This window comes from Crassostrea angulata, chromosome 10, assembly GCF_025612915.1.
Source record: "Crassostrea angulata isolate pt1a10 chromosome 10, ASM2561291v2, whole genome shotgun sequence".
NCBI lineage: Eukaryota > Metazoa > Mollusca > Bivalvia > Ostreida > Ostreidae > Magallana > Magallana angulata.
This window is the reverse complement of record NC_069120.1, coordinates 38145570-38161727: the sequence shown is the minus strand read 5'-3', so window position 1 is coordinate 38161727 and position 16158 is coordinate 38145570. Positions and strand designations below refer to the sequence as shown.

The following is a 16158-nucleotide window of genomic DNA, read 5'->3' as shown; positions in this document are numbered from 1 at the left end:
GATAAAATAGTCTAATGAGGAAAACATAACATCGAATGTTCACGAACGCTCCTTAAAGCTACAACTTGAAAGATCATCATGATAAATCAATATTTCTGTTGGTTGAATGGCAGGAGTTCTATGCTTTGATACTTTTTATACGGTGATTAATGCCATTCCGTGGTTGACAAGTAGGTTTGCTATCTTCTACAAACCCGCTGCAGAGATATTTTTCTAGATTACAGATGCACCATATATTGTGATAAAGGGTAGGTAACTATATTTTTTTTATTTGTTTTTTTTTCGGTATTTTTATCGGCTATGTTTTAAGAGGCCAAGTCAAATTGTTTCTACCTAACATATGTGATTGAAATTTCCTGAATGATTTTTTTCTTTCTACTACCATATTAATTATATTAAGATCAAAAGTAAAATTAACCATCTCGGTTTCCTAATAAGTTGTCTAAAACGTGATAATGTGCATTTGTTGAAAAAGCGACGTATTATAACATATTTTTCATATTTTTTAATTCTGCCATAGGTATTTTTTTATCTTTCGAATATAATAAAACTACTGTGAAATATAACCAGATAGTGACATTGTTCACCTCCTGGGTTGTTCCCGGGCTAAATTCTCTTTTATTGACATATTACGGTATATATTTTGTCAAAACTATACCGTAAGAAATTGTAATGCTGCACGTAGTCCGAAAGCAATACAGTGCTGTCAGAAAACAATAAAATAATGGCGTGAAGTATTTCATCAATTATAGCTCCCTTTACTAAGGAATGAATTGTACATGAATTATGTTTCAGAAGCAAAATTGTTCAACATAGTTATTTATTTACCCTTGAATTTAAAAAAAATTCTAGGGAAAGAAGTCCAAAGGTTTAATTTCTTATCTCTCAACAAACGAGAAATATTTTGAGAAGCAATATAGAAGATCATTAGGACTTTAAAACTGTGCCGGATATTTATGCCAAGGTGGCATTTTTGCACTCGTTTAAGATACAATTTCGGAAAAATCCTTATATAATACCGTATGATAGACCATTGTCTAGAGATTATAACCATTTTTGTTTTTAGGGAGTTTTACTAGTACTTGACAGGTGAAATATTTACCTTTGAAAATTAATACCCCGTAGGAAAATGATCATTCTCATAGAAAATATTGGCAATCCTCCAGATTTAAAATTCTACAGGAATTATATTTCCTATAGAAGAATGGTATTTCCTGTAGAAATTTAATTTAAACAGGCAGTTAAGATTTCCTATAGGATTCAAATCCTATCTGAATTGAAATTCCTATGTTTTTGTCTATGAGAAAAATGATTTTCCTGTAAGAATTTATATTTTGATAGGTACATGAAAATATCTTACCTGACAGGCGAGATACAATGATAACAAAGGTTGTTGTAAACTCTTTGAGCAATGTTCTTTCATATGGCATATTTGAATTTTTCGATATATACAGCTTAGATGGGTGCAAAAATGCCACCAAGGCACTGGCATAGTTACCCGGTACAGTGTATTTTACTCTATACAAATTATGTTTCTCTGTCAAATGCAGGTATAAAACAACCTTCGAAAATTAGGACGGAAGACCTCCTTGTGCTCGCAACGAGATCTTGTCTAGTTAAAAAAATGATGCCTATTTCACGTCAAAACTGTTAAATACTTTTCATATCTCTCTCTCTCTCTCTCTCTCTCTTTCTCTCTCTCAGTTGTCTGGTTATCAAAAATAAAACAACACGCACGGGGGCTTTTTAAAATGACTACTTCTACTAGAACAACTACTACCACTCTGATAATAATTACATATATGACTAAAAACTGAAGTTTACTAAAGGTCTGGGGCCCGTTTCAAAAAGCATACTTAGGACTAAGTTATATCTTAGAAATGAATTTTTTCTTAAGTTCATTACTTATCCGTTTCACTATTCCAGTCTTATTTTATGAAATTCCTAAATTATGTCTTAACTTTAAGACAGTTAAATCGATGTCTTAGGAACAAACTTAACACGGCGACAGTTTATGTTTTATATTTAAAATGAATTATATGCACATTAAAATTGACCTGTAGGTAAGGTGGTTTTACCGAAAAAAAAACACCTTTGAAAAAGTTTTTTTGTTATTTTCTATCGTACATATTTCTGAATTTTTCGAATTTGCATTTTAAACCTATCATATTGCTCCTGGAATTTCATTATTAATTTTAAAGTTGGCCAACAAAGCATTTTCTCAATAAAATGGTATATTATGTCTGTGGTCTAGATATCCTTCATGACCAACCTGTCCCTAAAAAAATAAAATATTCAAATAGGTTTATTTCAAACGAATAATAAGATATAACTTATTTAGGGGCTCCCCGGCCCTGGAGTCGAATTTTGCAAAAAACCAACAAAAATTTCAGAAATTGATTTATTTTATAATGGTATATACATGTATTTACATTAAAGAGTGTATGTTCTGGATAGCTCAGTATGTTAAACCGCTAGCTATGTAACACGTGATGTTTTTATGTCCTGGTTTGATTCCATCTGTGGTAATACTTTTTCCTTTTTAAGAATTAACGACATTTATAAACATCGTTCTACTATCACCTCGCGCAACTTGTTGCAAAGGGGATATAGCATTGCTGCTGTGCGTATGTATGTATGTATGTGTGTGTGTGTTTGTGTGTGTCTGCCTGTTTGTCTGTCTGTCTGTCTGTCTGTCGGTGTGTCCATTTCAGCCTTTTTAGTAAGATTCAAAGAAAACCCTGCATGCATGTTTATCAAACTTCGTACACTTCATAAGCATGGTTAAAGGACAACCACTATTCATTTTCAATGAATTCTGTTCTATATCTTTAAAAATATCGTAAAAAATTAAAACACTTCGTGAAAGTTAACATTTCAAATCAACAACTTTATATTTTGTTGGATGTAGACCCTGTATATGTAAGAAGCAAACGTTTTTGAGAAATGGGGAGTTGTAAGGATGTCCAAAATGAAAAATTGAAGCAAGCAGGAGATTAAGTTCACCCTTTTTTAATCAAAACAAGCAACCGTCTAAGCAAAATTTCGGGCTTTTTTAACGAATTACTTAGAGAAGAACAGGTTTATAATTCAAAAGAGACTTTGACGAATATCGTCAACTTGATTAACCAGGAACTTATTTTATTTAAATCGCTGTAGATACGTTATTCTTTTTAAAATATTGAGGTTAAAATTACGACATGTTATGTTCCCATAGAGAAGAATATACATCGCCAGATCTTAGCTTCTTTTCATTTTCAATATACAAAACTTAATTTGCCTACAATGATAGTCTAGATGCGTAATGAATGTCACTGGATATAGAGAATTTATGAAATACATTATATGTAATAATTAAAGTTTAACACGTTTGTGGTGTATTTTAGCTAGTAATGGGAGGAATTGTAGAACCACGTAAATGCACCAATCCCCCATGGAAACACCTCAGAGCGTGCATGGGGATAGGAGTAAACGAAATATTTTAATTTAAATTGGTTTTTAAATAATTAAATATTGTCTCTTCAATTACATGTTTATTCCTTAATAATGCATTTCCCCGCACGATATTTTCATTTCGCGAGGGGATGCTCTGCTTTGCAGTGCCCTTGTTTTTTTTAAATGTAGTATTGGGCATTCTGTATATTTTACTTCGATCTTCTTTCATGAAAATTTTCTCTTTGAATTAAATTTGGAAAAATGCAGGAGGAAAGTTCATAGATTAAACAAAAATGAGGGGGGGGGGGGGCAGAAAGAGTCTTTCGCCCCCTTGCTATCCTGGCATTAGTTACGCCCCCTTATACAAAGGTGCAGATGGTAATACAGAAAAGACCTCATTTGAATGTACAATGAATGATGATAGTGTTCGAACTCCCCTTTAAAATCCTTCTACATCTACAAACATCACTCTTCCTTTTCTTTCTGTTGGAAAAACTAAGGCAAGGTGCTCTATTTGCCAAAAAGAGTCAAAGTGTTTGCTACCTTCGAAAGCGCGTCCCGCGAGACTTTCGATAATTGCTAATATGTCCTTTCATATAAAGAAAATGTATCGCATTAAAGAAAGTAAACTAAAGTAAAAAAAAAAAAGCATCTCTAAATAACACTGCTCGGACAACGACTATGAAGCTTTTTTTCAATCACTATAAATTATGAGACTAGAAGAGTTTACTGTGCGTGGCCTAAAATCAAGAAGTGAACAGAAATCGATAGCTTTTTGTAAAGACGGAAACCAATATTGGACCTATAGGTTACATCTTTTGTAATAAACAAGTGTTCCTTTAGAAATAAACATTAAAAAAGCATTTTAATATACATTTATATAAATAAGACTGGTGATGCAATGTATGCATAGCTCGTACGAGATACAAGTATACAAGGGCGTTTTATTCCAGTTCGAAACTCCAATCTAGATAGAGGATAACTCAAGTATTTTCTCCCATCCTTCTATTTTGTTCCGCCATAATTTGTTCGTACGTTGGATAAACAAGGGGGGAATGATATATAATAAAATATTATATAATGATATATATAAATGATATATAATTTTACTTGACCAGAGATCAAGTGTTTGATAGTGTGTCTACGATCCTTGTGGTTGATTCATGGTACAGGCATCCTGCTTGTTACTCGCATCTACAACATGTACTCTAGTCATGTAATCAATACCAATAAAAGGTGCTTAATGAAGAGGTGTGTTAAAATCGTAAGTATTTGTAATTTGTGTTAGATATGTTGATAAACCCTTAATGTATTCATATTTAAAGGTTATTTGAAAATTATTTTAATATAGCTAAGACCGTTCATCATTTTGTCAATAGCTTATCGTCTTGTGTGTTTGAAATGAAGAACAACCCTGTACACACATTGTGTTAATATGAAACTTTTAAGGAAAACCAACAGTAAGGGACCTGTAGTGTTGAAAGGAAGTCGAATTATCCAATCTCTCTCTCTCTCTCTCTCTCTCTCTCTCTCTCTCTCAAACTGACTTGCTATTTTGGTAACAACGTTAGATTTAGTGAAGCTATGTTTCAAGTAAATTACTGTTACGATTTTCTTTAGAAGATACCCGATGGCATTCTAGAACACCAATTCGGGACGTTGCCTCTCGTTTCAAAATGATATTGGCTATCTTAAGCAAAACAATGGAAAAGCATTCTGTAACTATGATTATTTGTTATTTTCCCTTTGCACGAAAAGTCTGCGTTATGTTTCAATCAAATTCCATTTGGTAGTTTCCTTTGTAAGTATTCAGTGCAGTAACCTTACTGTCTTTTTCTACATTACCAACGAAGGACGTGATTTTTTTTCCCAATGTGTTGCTGATGCATGGTACATTATACAAATAACAAAGTATGTTCTTTTGTTTGATGAAAAAGTACAAGCTTTGCATATCTGATTAAGCACTGAAGTTGATTTTCCAACTGTTTTTTTTACTGTGATGCGCATTACACCATTGTTTTTCGACTTTAAATTTGAATGATTATTTGACATTATAACAATCAAAAATATTAAGCACCATTGATTTTATTTCGCATCATATTCAAAAAAGATTCATTGAACTCGTGTTCTACATAAATCGCACTGGCGTCGGAAGCAAATTGAAAGTGGGAGGGGGGGGGGGATAGATAATCCTCAGAAATCTTAACAAGCAAAAAAAAAACAACACAAGGCTAATTCCCAAAATCATGTAAATCCAAATCGGGGGGGGGGGGGGGGGGGGGTCATGTACCTAGAGTTCCAAAAAAGGAGGGCTGCTAGTATACCTTTGACTCCAACTTTTCATTTTTTCAATCTTTTTAAGGTAAATTTAGGAACAATTATGTTTGTTACGACAAAAGGGGGGGGGGGGTTGAACCCTCTCTGATGCTATGTGCCTAATAGTTAGGACTATAGGTCTTACATTGCAAAAAAGTGCCCCCCCCCCCCCCCCGGCCGGTTCCGACGACTATGAATCGACGATGAAATTCGAACTCTTATGCTAAAGTACAACTATTCAATATTCATGCATTTGTTTCGATCGATCCAAACTATTATGCCACAAAACAAAACGCAGAGAAATCTTGTGAACCCTATATACCGCAAACGAAACACCAACGAAGGCGATTTTACTTTGACGTAAACAAAAAATACCAGTTTTTTTTTTTTAATAAAGTTACCCATTCATTAAGTTGATGGATACAAAGATACAAAAGGTACTAATGCATCCTTGTATACACATCCTTGTACAGCCGGACATCTTAAGATACATCATGAATCTCTCGACAGTCGTTTACTTTAAATTCTTCCTTCTTTTAGTAAATGACACACAGACTGCGAGGCGCGGGGATCAAAAAGATGCGGATGAAATTAACAATCTTAAAAATTTATCATTGAAATGAAAGGAAACAAATGCTTCGTTTTGTTCAATTTTTTCCCCTTAAAATGTAATCAGTACGAATGTTGCAGAACATTCACAATAACAAGAACTTTATTTCTATTCTAAAAACAACTCAGTATTGTCACTGATCGTTTTTCTTACACGATCTAGGTCATGCGACGGATGTTCCGTATAACCACAACGGAAGTTCACTTGTGCATCGATAAGAAGCTACCGATTGACATGACATGCAGACGACATTTTTCGTTGGATATTAAATTAACATCTATTATTCAATATATCTATTTTATATAAAAACACACAGTGCAGATGTCTGGGAGGTTCTTGTAACCACCCCATAGCGCTCTTCGAAATTAACATATGAGGTAATATAAATTGTTTTAATTGAATTAAGACATGAAATTGACATGGTTTTAATAACTTTTCACCTTGGATGTTATATTTTGATATGTGCGAGGCTTACATGTATTTCTGGCCTGATAATTTACTGATGACGTTCGTGGTACATGTATAATTATGTATATTGGAACACAAGGTTAGATTTTAAAAAGCTAAGAAAATCAGTGGAATATAAACTCTTTAGCAAAGAAGAATACACAATATATTGAAATGCCAGATATTTAGTTTCCAGAACAACCATAATATGATGGTGTGCATTTAGTGAATTTGGGTTAAGGGCGTGCAGTGATCTTGAACCATGTTTGTAGGTCAAAGCTGGTCATAGTAGAATTATGTACAAAATCCTTGTCCGTAGCATATCTTCTCTCCCCTTGTTCCAATATTGCTCAAACTTTACTCACAAGAGTGCCTATGGTCAAAAGATGTGCAGTGACGTTGAATGAAGTTTGAAGGTAAAGGGTCAAAGTCATATTGGATCATGCAAAAAAATTTCAGAATATATATATACTCTCCACTTAGCCTTATTTGGCTCATACTTTACACAAACAGAGCTTTTAAGTAAAAGGTGTGCAGTGACCATGAACCAAGATTGAAGGTCATATGTGTAGGTCATAGCAGAATTAAATGAAAAATCCTTTTCCGGAGGATATTTTTTCTGACTATGGTCCAATCTGGCTAAAACTTCACTTGCAGAGTGCCTACGATCAAAGGGTGAGCAATGACGTTAAATAATGTTTGTAGGTCAAGTGTCAAGGTCATATTAGATCTTGCAAAATTCTTTTTTCAGAGCATATATGTAAGGGGTAATGAGATTGAATTAAAAGTTTTATGCCAGCTTGAAAATTTCTATGTTTTAGGTCAAGGTCAAAGCAATATTATCTGAAATGCTTTTCATCCTATTGTCCATGGCCATTATTTATGCGTGGCCCTTTCAGATAGTCTCCATCTCAATGTTGTCTAGTTATTATTTATTTATTTTTATAAAGTAATCTAAAGCAATTGTGCATGCTGTCTTAAATTGTTATTTTTGCAAAATTTACCCTCTGAATTTCATTGTCGCAATCCCCTGCCAATATATATCTTCTCTAAACTCACTAAGTGAGTCAGGGAAATATGTAGGCGGACTCTGGACCTTCCCTAGAGCGCAGCTTGGCCTAGAAACAAACGAGTTTCATTTTGTTTCGAATTTATTTAAGCAGGGGCCGTATAATTCCTTACCAGAATTGCAATTTACGGAAGCGCATATGAAGTTTCATCCTAATTTGATAGAACACGCTGACTAATAATGGCCGTGGCGTGTCGTCTCTTCGATCTCGGCAATCACTGTCGAAGAAAATAGTTAAAATTGTGCTTTAAAGGGACTTGGACACGATTTTAGATATTTTCCCCCTTTTTTATGTATAAAATGGTTTACTTGCTCATTTTGAATGATTGGCCAAAATTTGAATGTTGGAAGTCAAGTTATAAGAGAGATACAGCGGTAAGAAATTATTGTAATGTAAACAAAGCTTGAGTCTTATATTTGTTTACAACTAATACAAATAATGTAAACTATGGAAGTGCCATTTCTTTGACCAAATGACTCGTGGCAAACAAGTTAAACTGCTTCAATGTGTTCATAGATTATATGATAAAGAGAAACAAGCAACATGTCATTGAGACTTTTACCAATAAAATACATATGTAAACCATAACAAAGCTCGAGCTTTGTTTACAAAACAAAGATTTTGAAACTCTGTATCTTGCTTATAACTCAATAGTTGACTTTCAAATTTTGACAAAGCATTAAAAGTACTTAGGATAACCATTCTAAACATTAAAATTGGAAAAATAAAATTTTGAGCTCAAATCGTGTCCAAGTCCCTTTAAACTGTGATACATGTTTAATTGCCTGTATAGTTACTCATATATAGTTAAGTTTAAAGTAGTGAAATCAATATTGCAGAAATTCTGTCGTTTTCTTTACATGAATCACTCCTGAACAATTTTCATAGTATTTACAGTTTAAAATCAATTTATTACATGTGTTAAGACATTGATGACCTCTTGCGAGTATTTGGTAATAAATGCCTTCTTTTAATTGTATTTATGTTACTCTTTCAAATCAATTTAAGCTTATTTATGAACAAGAGAAAAAAAGGTTATATAACAAAAGCTGTTATAAACAAAAGTCCTTTGTTACTACAAGTTAGTTCCTGTTTATAGTAAAGCTGACATCACTCATTATTACTCTTGCTCGAAAGGTCGCAGTATTATTATCTAAATAGTTTTTCCGGTGTGCATTCGAAGCAGTACTGTGGGTGTCAAAAAGGAGATATTTGCTGTTTTCCTGTAAAATTCCGACAAAAAACACAAAATTAAAGTTTCTTGTGATTGCCGGTGCACTATACGCTAACGTTGTCATAAAGGGTAACGTATATTTTTTGTCTTTCTTTCGACCTTTTGTCTTAAAAAAAAAGATTCACAATAATTTTCACAATAAGTATTTCTGTAATTATAAATCATGATATTAATAATCGAACTTGTAAAAAAAGGTTTCGACTACGAACCAAGAAATTTACATTAAAAATTTTGCATCTCATTGAGAACAGCTTTGCAGACTTCTTTCAGCATTGGCCAAATTGGCGCTTAGTTGAGAGAGAGAGAGAGAGAGAGAGAGAGAGAGAGAGAGAGAGAGAGAGCGTTGTTTGTCAAGCACATATGGTTCGTTGTGGAATCGGTTCTAAAGTATACGTTTTATTGCTTATAATTGACTTACAACAATTTATGAGTTCTACTTCGTGTATGAAGGAGGCACTACATCATTGAACAGTTCACAAGTGTTATGTGTAACTTCCGTATGCGCTAAGTGTTATTCTGTTAATCACGCTCTTCGTTTGTTGTGTACATTACCAACATATTAAACAAGCTACTTTTTTTGGTTGGTCTGATAATTTTTCAAACACCTCATTGATTATTACATTAGGGGCCTTTTTAAGTCCGTTTAAACAGATAACTCTTCGTACATGTACCTATAATTAAAGAAAGGATTCAAACTCCGAACCAGGAATTACACTTCCCACTCGCATTAAACGCCAAAACAATTTTAAAACCTGTTCGAGAGACATAACCTGCATATCTCCTTTTATAAAGTAATGTCTTATCTCTATGCATGCCTAATTTCAAGGAACGGTTTTTAGCTCACCTGAGCTGAAAGATCAAGTGAGCTATTCTAATCACATTTTGTCCGTCGTCCGTCCGTCTGTCCGTGTGTCTGTCCGTTTGTAAACTTTCTACATTTTAAACTTCTTCTTTAAAACTGCTTGGCCAATTTCAACCAAATTTGGCACAAAGCATTCTTATGGAAATGTAACAAACGAGTATGGTATATATGTACTTCGTTTATTGTTGATATTATTATTATTATGGTGACGCTCCTACAAAACATAATACACATATAAACTTCACAATCATAAAGCATCACAATTGATTCAATTACTATAATGACACATATGTTCAATTACGAAATATTGTTTTTCTAATTATCTTATATTTAATAAATGATGGTCATAAAAAGAAATAACCCTATTACAATATTGAATATGCAATGTTGCAGATTAAAAATATACTCTGACAATATGTAAATGCCATAGTCAATAATTTCTCAAGTACACATGTACCTACCCTAAATAAGGGTGAAAGGAACTGTATTACATGTACTGGTAGATAATATCTGAAACAAACCATTTAGACATGTAACTATGCAAAATATGCATGTCTATAATTGTATAAAAATATATGTAAAATCAATATCACTGTACCCTTTTCAAACATTAGTCTGTATTCAAATCATGAGTACAATTCACTGTGAAACCTTTAAACTTTGTAAACTTTCTTGATAATTTCAACATATACTCTCATCTGTGATACAATGATTACTTTGATATAATTACTGATAAAAAAAACTAACTTTACTTCAATACAATATAGTAGCAGTACAATTATTTTACTTACAAAAGTTTTTTCAACTCACAACTGGCCTCAGCAATGGTCACAAACAAAATGGCTATTGTCCGAAATTTATAATCTCTATGATAATTGAAAATCTAACAAAATCAATATCTTTATAAAATTGCTTAAACTATTAATATCCATACACTATATGAAAAGTACCTTACATTATCATTATCAAAATAATACTAATTCACATATGTGTTCAAAATGTTCAAACCATTTTCCTATAGATTAACTAACAATAGTATGATGTAATAAAATAAAACACATCTTGTTACATAAGCATCCGTAGCCTACTGGATAAGACAGTGGTCATCACTTCCAGCGGCCAGGGTTCAATCCCCAGTGGAACCTCTATTTTTTTTATTTGAATTTTTAAACTTATATATAAAATATGTATTAAAAAAATATAAGATATACAATTCTTCATCTCACATATTCCCCCACTTTGTTATTGCTGCCCTCAGCAATGGAACAAATTTTGTTATAAAACAGGATGAATACATTATGAGGTGAGAAAAAAAATTTCCAGTCAGTCATAAAAAAATTCATTCATATGAACAGTTTATACAGCATGAAAGTAATACACAATTAATACTGTTTCCACGCTTCATTCAACTTTGTTGCCAATGCAGTTCCTAAGTTAACAACTGCATAACTAAGTTCTTGAAAGTTTTTGTTTTGAATCACAGTCCTTTGTACAGACACAGTAGATTTAGGAAGACGATTCGGATTTGAATGTTTTCCAGCGGTAGCTCGCGTGGAACGTCTTGGCAGAACAGTTGGCTGTTCTGTATCACTTCCTGTATTTACTGTTTCTTCTTCGATATCTTCATTTTGGTCGCAATGCATCACCTTGAAATGGGAATCTTCCTCATCGGAGTCATCAGAATTTGTAACTGGAATTTCCACATCTGGTTCCTCTGTAATAATTTCACCGGTGTTAAGAATTTCTCTTCTGTTCACATTTTTCACTGGTCCTGAACCATCTGCTAACTGAATAGAATATACGTTATCACTTAATGCACTAATGACTTTATAAGGAGTGGGGTCCCACACATCTTGAATCTTATTTCTTCCTTGCACACGATTTCGGGTTAAAACTCGGGTTCTTACAGGAATAACACTTTCTTTTGCACTTTTGTTATAATGTTCTTGTCTTCTCTCTGTGTTTTCCTCTAAATTTTTCCGTGCGTGATTAAATGCAATTCCAAGTTTCTCTTTATAGTTGGAAAGGTACTTATCGATGCTGTCTGGGTCTGGAGTAGATATTCCTAACAAATGGTCAATGGGTAACACTGGTTCACGACCAAACATGAGAAAATATGGCGTATATCCAGTTGACGAATGAATTGTTGAATTGTAAATGTACACTAATTCTGGTAGATGTTCCGTCCATTTCCGTTTCTGTTCTGGTGATAAGGTCGTTAACAAATTATGCATAGTTCTGTTATATCTTTCAACTTGTCCGTTTCCTTCCGGATGATATGGGGTGGTTCTACTTTTGGAAACATGATACATATCACAAAGTTCTTTGACGATGGAACTCTCAAAGTTTCTCCCTTGATCACTGTGAATTCTCCTTGGTATGCCATAATGGAAAAACCACTCTTTGATAAGAACTTTTGCCACTGTCAGAACTTTTTGGTCTTTCGTCGGAACAGCTTGTGTGAACTTACTAAAAATGTCTGTCATGACAAGCACATTCTCTCTGCCATCAGATGAAGGTTCCATTATAGTAAAATCTATCGCTAAAATGTCCTGTGGCTGATATGCTAGTAAACTAGTTATCGGTGTTCGTATAGATGGAATAGGAGCTTTGGCTACCATGCATCTTTCACAGCTTTTACAATACAGTTCTACATCTTTCACCATGGTTGGCCAGTAGCACCGTTTCTGAATTAACGATAGTGTTCTTTCACATCCCTGATGTCCTGCATGGTTATGGAGAGATTCTAACACATGATCCTTCAATATGGTTGGAAGCACAAGTTGAGTTATTAATCCAGTTTCCATTTCCATGGTTCGATACAAGATATCTTCTTCAAACTTTAATTTGTCTCTTTGTTTCAGAAGTTTCCTAACGTCTTTGTTTTCTTGCTTCAACTGTACTGTAGTCGGTTTGGTAGAGGACCTCAACCAGTAAATAACACGGCTAATCAATGGATCATTCTGTTGTAATGACGCTATTTCTGCTGTTTAATATCCTGGTAACGTTGATGTAGCATCTATTCTTGATTCTGCATGTATGGCGTTAACAGAAGTAGGCGTAACAAATATTTCCTTCGATAAATCCATCAATGGGGAACTACACACGATACTCTGAACTGCAGTTTCAGAATGACATGTTACAGTCCTAACTTTTGGAATAGGTTTTCGACTTAATGCGTCAGCATTTCGATTCGATTTTCCAGATCGGAATTTCACCTCAAAGTTGAACTGTGCTAATTGGCTAGCCCATCTCATTTCCGTAGCTCCTAACTTTGCAGTCTGAAGATAACTCAATGGATTGTTGTCCGTATAAACTATGAATCGAGATCCAAGTAAATAATCACGAAACTTCTCTGTTACGGCCCATTTCAGAGCAAGTAGCTCTAACTTCATGGAACTGTAGTTGTTCATGTTTCGTTCTTGCGGTCGAAGTGTTCTTGATGCATAGGCAATAACAACTTTGCCATTTTCCTGTTGTTGTGATAACACGGCATCAAGACCATCCATACTTGCATCAGTTTCTACGATGAATTCACGTTTAAAATCAGGATATCCAAGTACTGGCGAAGATGTAAGTTTCTGTTTTAGAGTTTCGAATGCATCATCACATTCTTTTGTCCACGACTCTGGAATGGAAATCCGTTTCACTTTCTTTTTCTTTGTCGACTTCTTTCCACCAGATGTAAGTTCATGTAAAGGTCTTGCGATTTTGGAAAAGTCTTTCACAAAGCGGCGGTAATAACCAGCCATTCCCAAGAAAGATCTCAATTCTTTTTCTGTAGTTGGTTTAGCCCACGATTTCACAGCTGCTGTTTTATCTGGGTCAGTAGAAATTCCCTCAGATGATACAATATGTCCTAAATATTTAACAGATTTTTGGAAAAACCAGCATTTTGAAGGTTTCATTTTGAGTCCATGCTGTTTAAGTTTAGAAAACACAATATCGAGTCTAGCAAAATGTTCTTCGATAGATTTTGAGAAAACTAAAATGTCATCAAGATATAATAACAGAATTTCAAAATTTTCTTCACTAAAGCAAGCCTCCATCAGTCGCTGGAAAGTGGCTGGACTGTTGCACAGGCCAAAAGGCATGCGAAGGTATTCATAGAGTCCTCCGGTTCCAACTCTGAATGCTGTCTTGGGAATTGATTCCTCATCCATCTCCACTTGATAGTATCCTTGTGCCAAATCTATGGAACTAAAGTACTTAGCACCATGTAACATTTCAAGAGTCTCTTCTATCCTCGGAAGGGGGTATGCATCTTTGATGGTCTTCTTGTTCAATTGTCTATAGTCGACACATAGCCTTATACTTCCATCCTTCTTGCGGACAATAACAATGGCTGATGTGAAAGGACTGTTACTTTTTCTAATAATTCCTTGATCCAACAGCTTACTCAAATGTTGTTTCACTTCTTCCAGTTGATTGGGTGGAATTCTTCTATGTGGTACACGAATGGGTATTTCGTCATTTAATTTGATCGAATGTTTAACTAGAGATGAATGTCCCAAATCAGAATCATTTTGACAAAATGCATTGGAATGTTTCTTTAATAGGGCGTCAAACTGTGCTTTCTGTTTTTCAGTAAAGTCTACATCACCAATGTGGAATTCTACATCAGATTTCACATTTATATTGTCTTCTGCTTTTTCATCGATATCACAATGATCCTCTGTTGACTTTACTATTTCTACTTTATGCAAAGTTCCAATTCTGCTTTTGGGTTTTAGCCAAATATCTTCGTTTCCTAAATTTAAGACACGAACAGGAATCTTTCCATTCTTTACCTCACTTAGTGTGTCTATTACAGAAATATTTCGTGGTAATGATCCAGTTGCTCCTTGAATCGCTTGAACAGCTGCTACCATTTCTTCTCCTCTCCGATTTTGACGCGTTGAACCAATGACGACTTTCATTGAACAAGCTGGAATTAAAATGTCTTCTTTTCCTGCCACTTTCACAAATGATAACCGATCACAGTTCTCTGTTAAATCAAACACTGTTGATATTCTGTTCCAGTTTTCTTCTTCTTCTCTGTTAATGTACGCAGGTGTAGTGTTATCAGTTTTCAAAACACGGTTAACATATTTCAGAATATTGCATCCCAGAATTCCTTGGACAGAACTGGAATTAGTATTTTTGGATACAAGAAATCCAACACTATGAAATACACAACCAAAAAGTTCAATGTCAAGTTCTACATAGCCTAGGTATGGAATGACAGTATTATTTGCAGCAACTAGTTTCAGGAGTCTTTGATTATCTCTAAGTTCAACGTTTGGAAAGAATTTTCTATATACAGTTTCACTCAATGTAGAGACTTTTGATCCCGTGTCTAATAAAAATGTTACATTAACTAGTCCATTCAGTTTTACTTTTGTTGTAGGACACTTTGAAATACTGATTTCACTTTGAATGCTTTGGTGTTGTAAATCTGTTTCAGAGTCTTTCCTGAGTGGCCCCTCATCAGTTAGACTCCCCACTGAGAGGGTGTGCCTTTTGGGTGATTCATTGGTCCTTCTTCTTTTCCACGATTATAATATCCTCTTCCATGTCCTCTTCTGTTAGAGTAACCCCGGTAGTTTTGGCCTCTGTATCTTGGAGAATAGTTTGGTTTCTGTTTTGTCATGGACATCAGCATATCTATTTGTTTCTGTTGGTGTTCTAACATGTTTTGTTGACATTTCACAAGTTCTAACAGATCTTCGCTGATCGGAGTTTCAGTTGATACTTTGTTGACTTTAACTGATGGTGTATCATCAACCCACTGTAGCATCCTCTGTCTGAATTCAATAAACGGTAATTTAGGGTTTTAAATGCAAATCGACGCACTTCTCTCTTGATCTGTGAATCCATGATACCATCTATGAATTTATCTGTCACAACTTTGTCCATGGTTTTCATATCACAACCCTCTTTCTTCGCAATCAATGACGCTAATTTCATGAGAGCCAGAGAATATGTTTCTAATGTTTCACCATCGTTCTGTTTTCTCTCGTAAAATTTATGACGAAGTTGAGTTACAGTATCTTGCACTTTATAAGTGTCTTCAATGATTTTAAGAATATCCTCTGGAGTTTTCTTCAGTTCTGCTGGTCTTAGACGAACTTCTGTTTTAGCAGATCCAATGAGGTGGTCATTGATGAATTCAATTTTTCCTTCTGTTGATGGAATACTCAGT

At 34.3% G+C, this 16158-nt stretch overlaps 1 protein-coding gene across 3 annotated transcripts in view; it reads left to right on the top strand.

Moving 5' to 3' along the window:
• Nucleotides 1-224: 224 nt before the first annotated feature.
• LOC128165618 (galactoside alpha-(1,2)-fucosyltransferase 2-like) overlaps nucleotides 225-16158 on the top strand; it is a 49672-nt gene continuing 33738 nt past the window's right edge. The window contains exon 1 of one of the 3 annotated variants that reach the window (XM_052830340.1): nucleotides 225-248. The gene's annotated coding sequence lies outside the window, so the exon portion shown is untranslated. Of the gene's footprint in view, nucleotides 249-5935; nucleotides 9182-16158 lie in introns of those variants that run through there. The other 2 variants (XM_052830341.1, XM_052830333.1) reach the window with 2 other exon arrangements.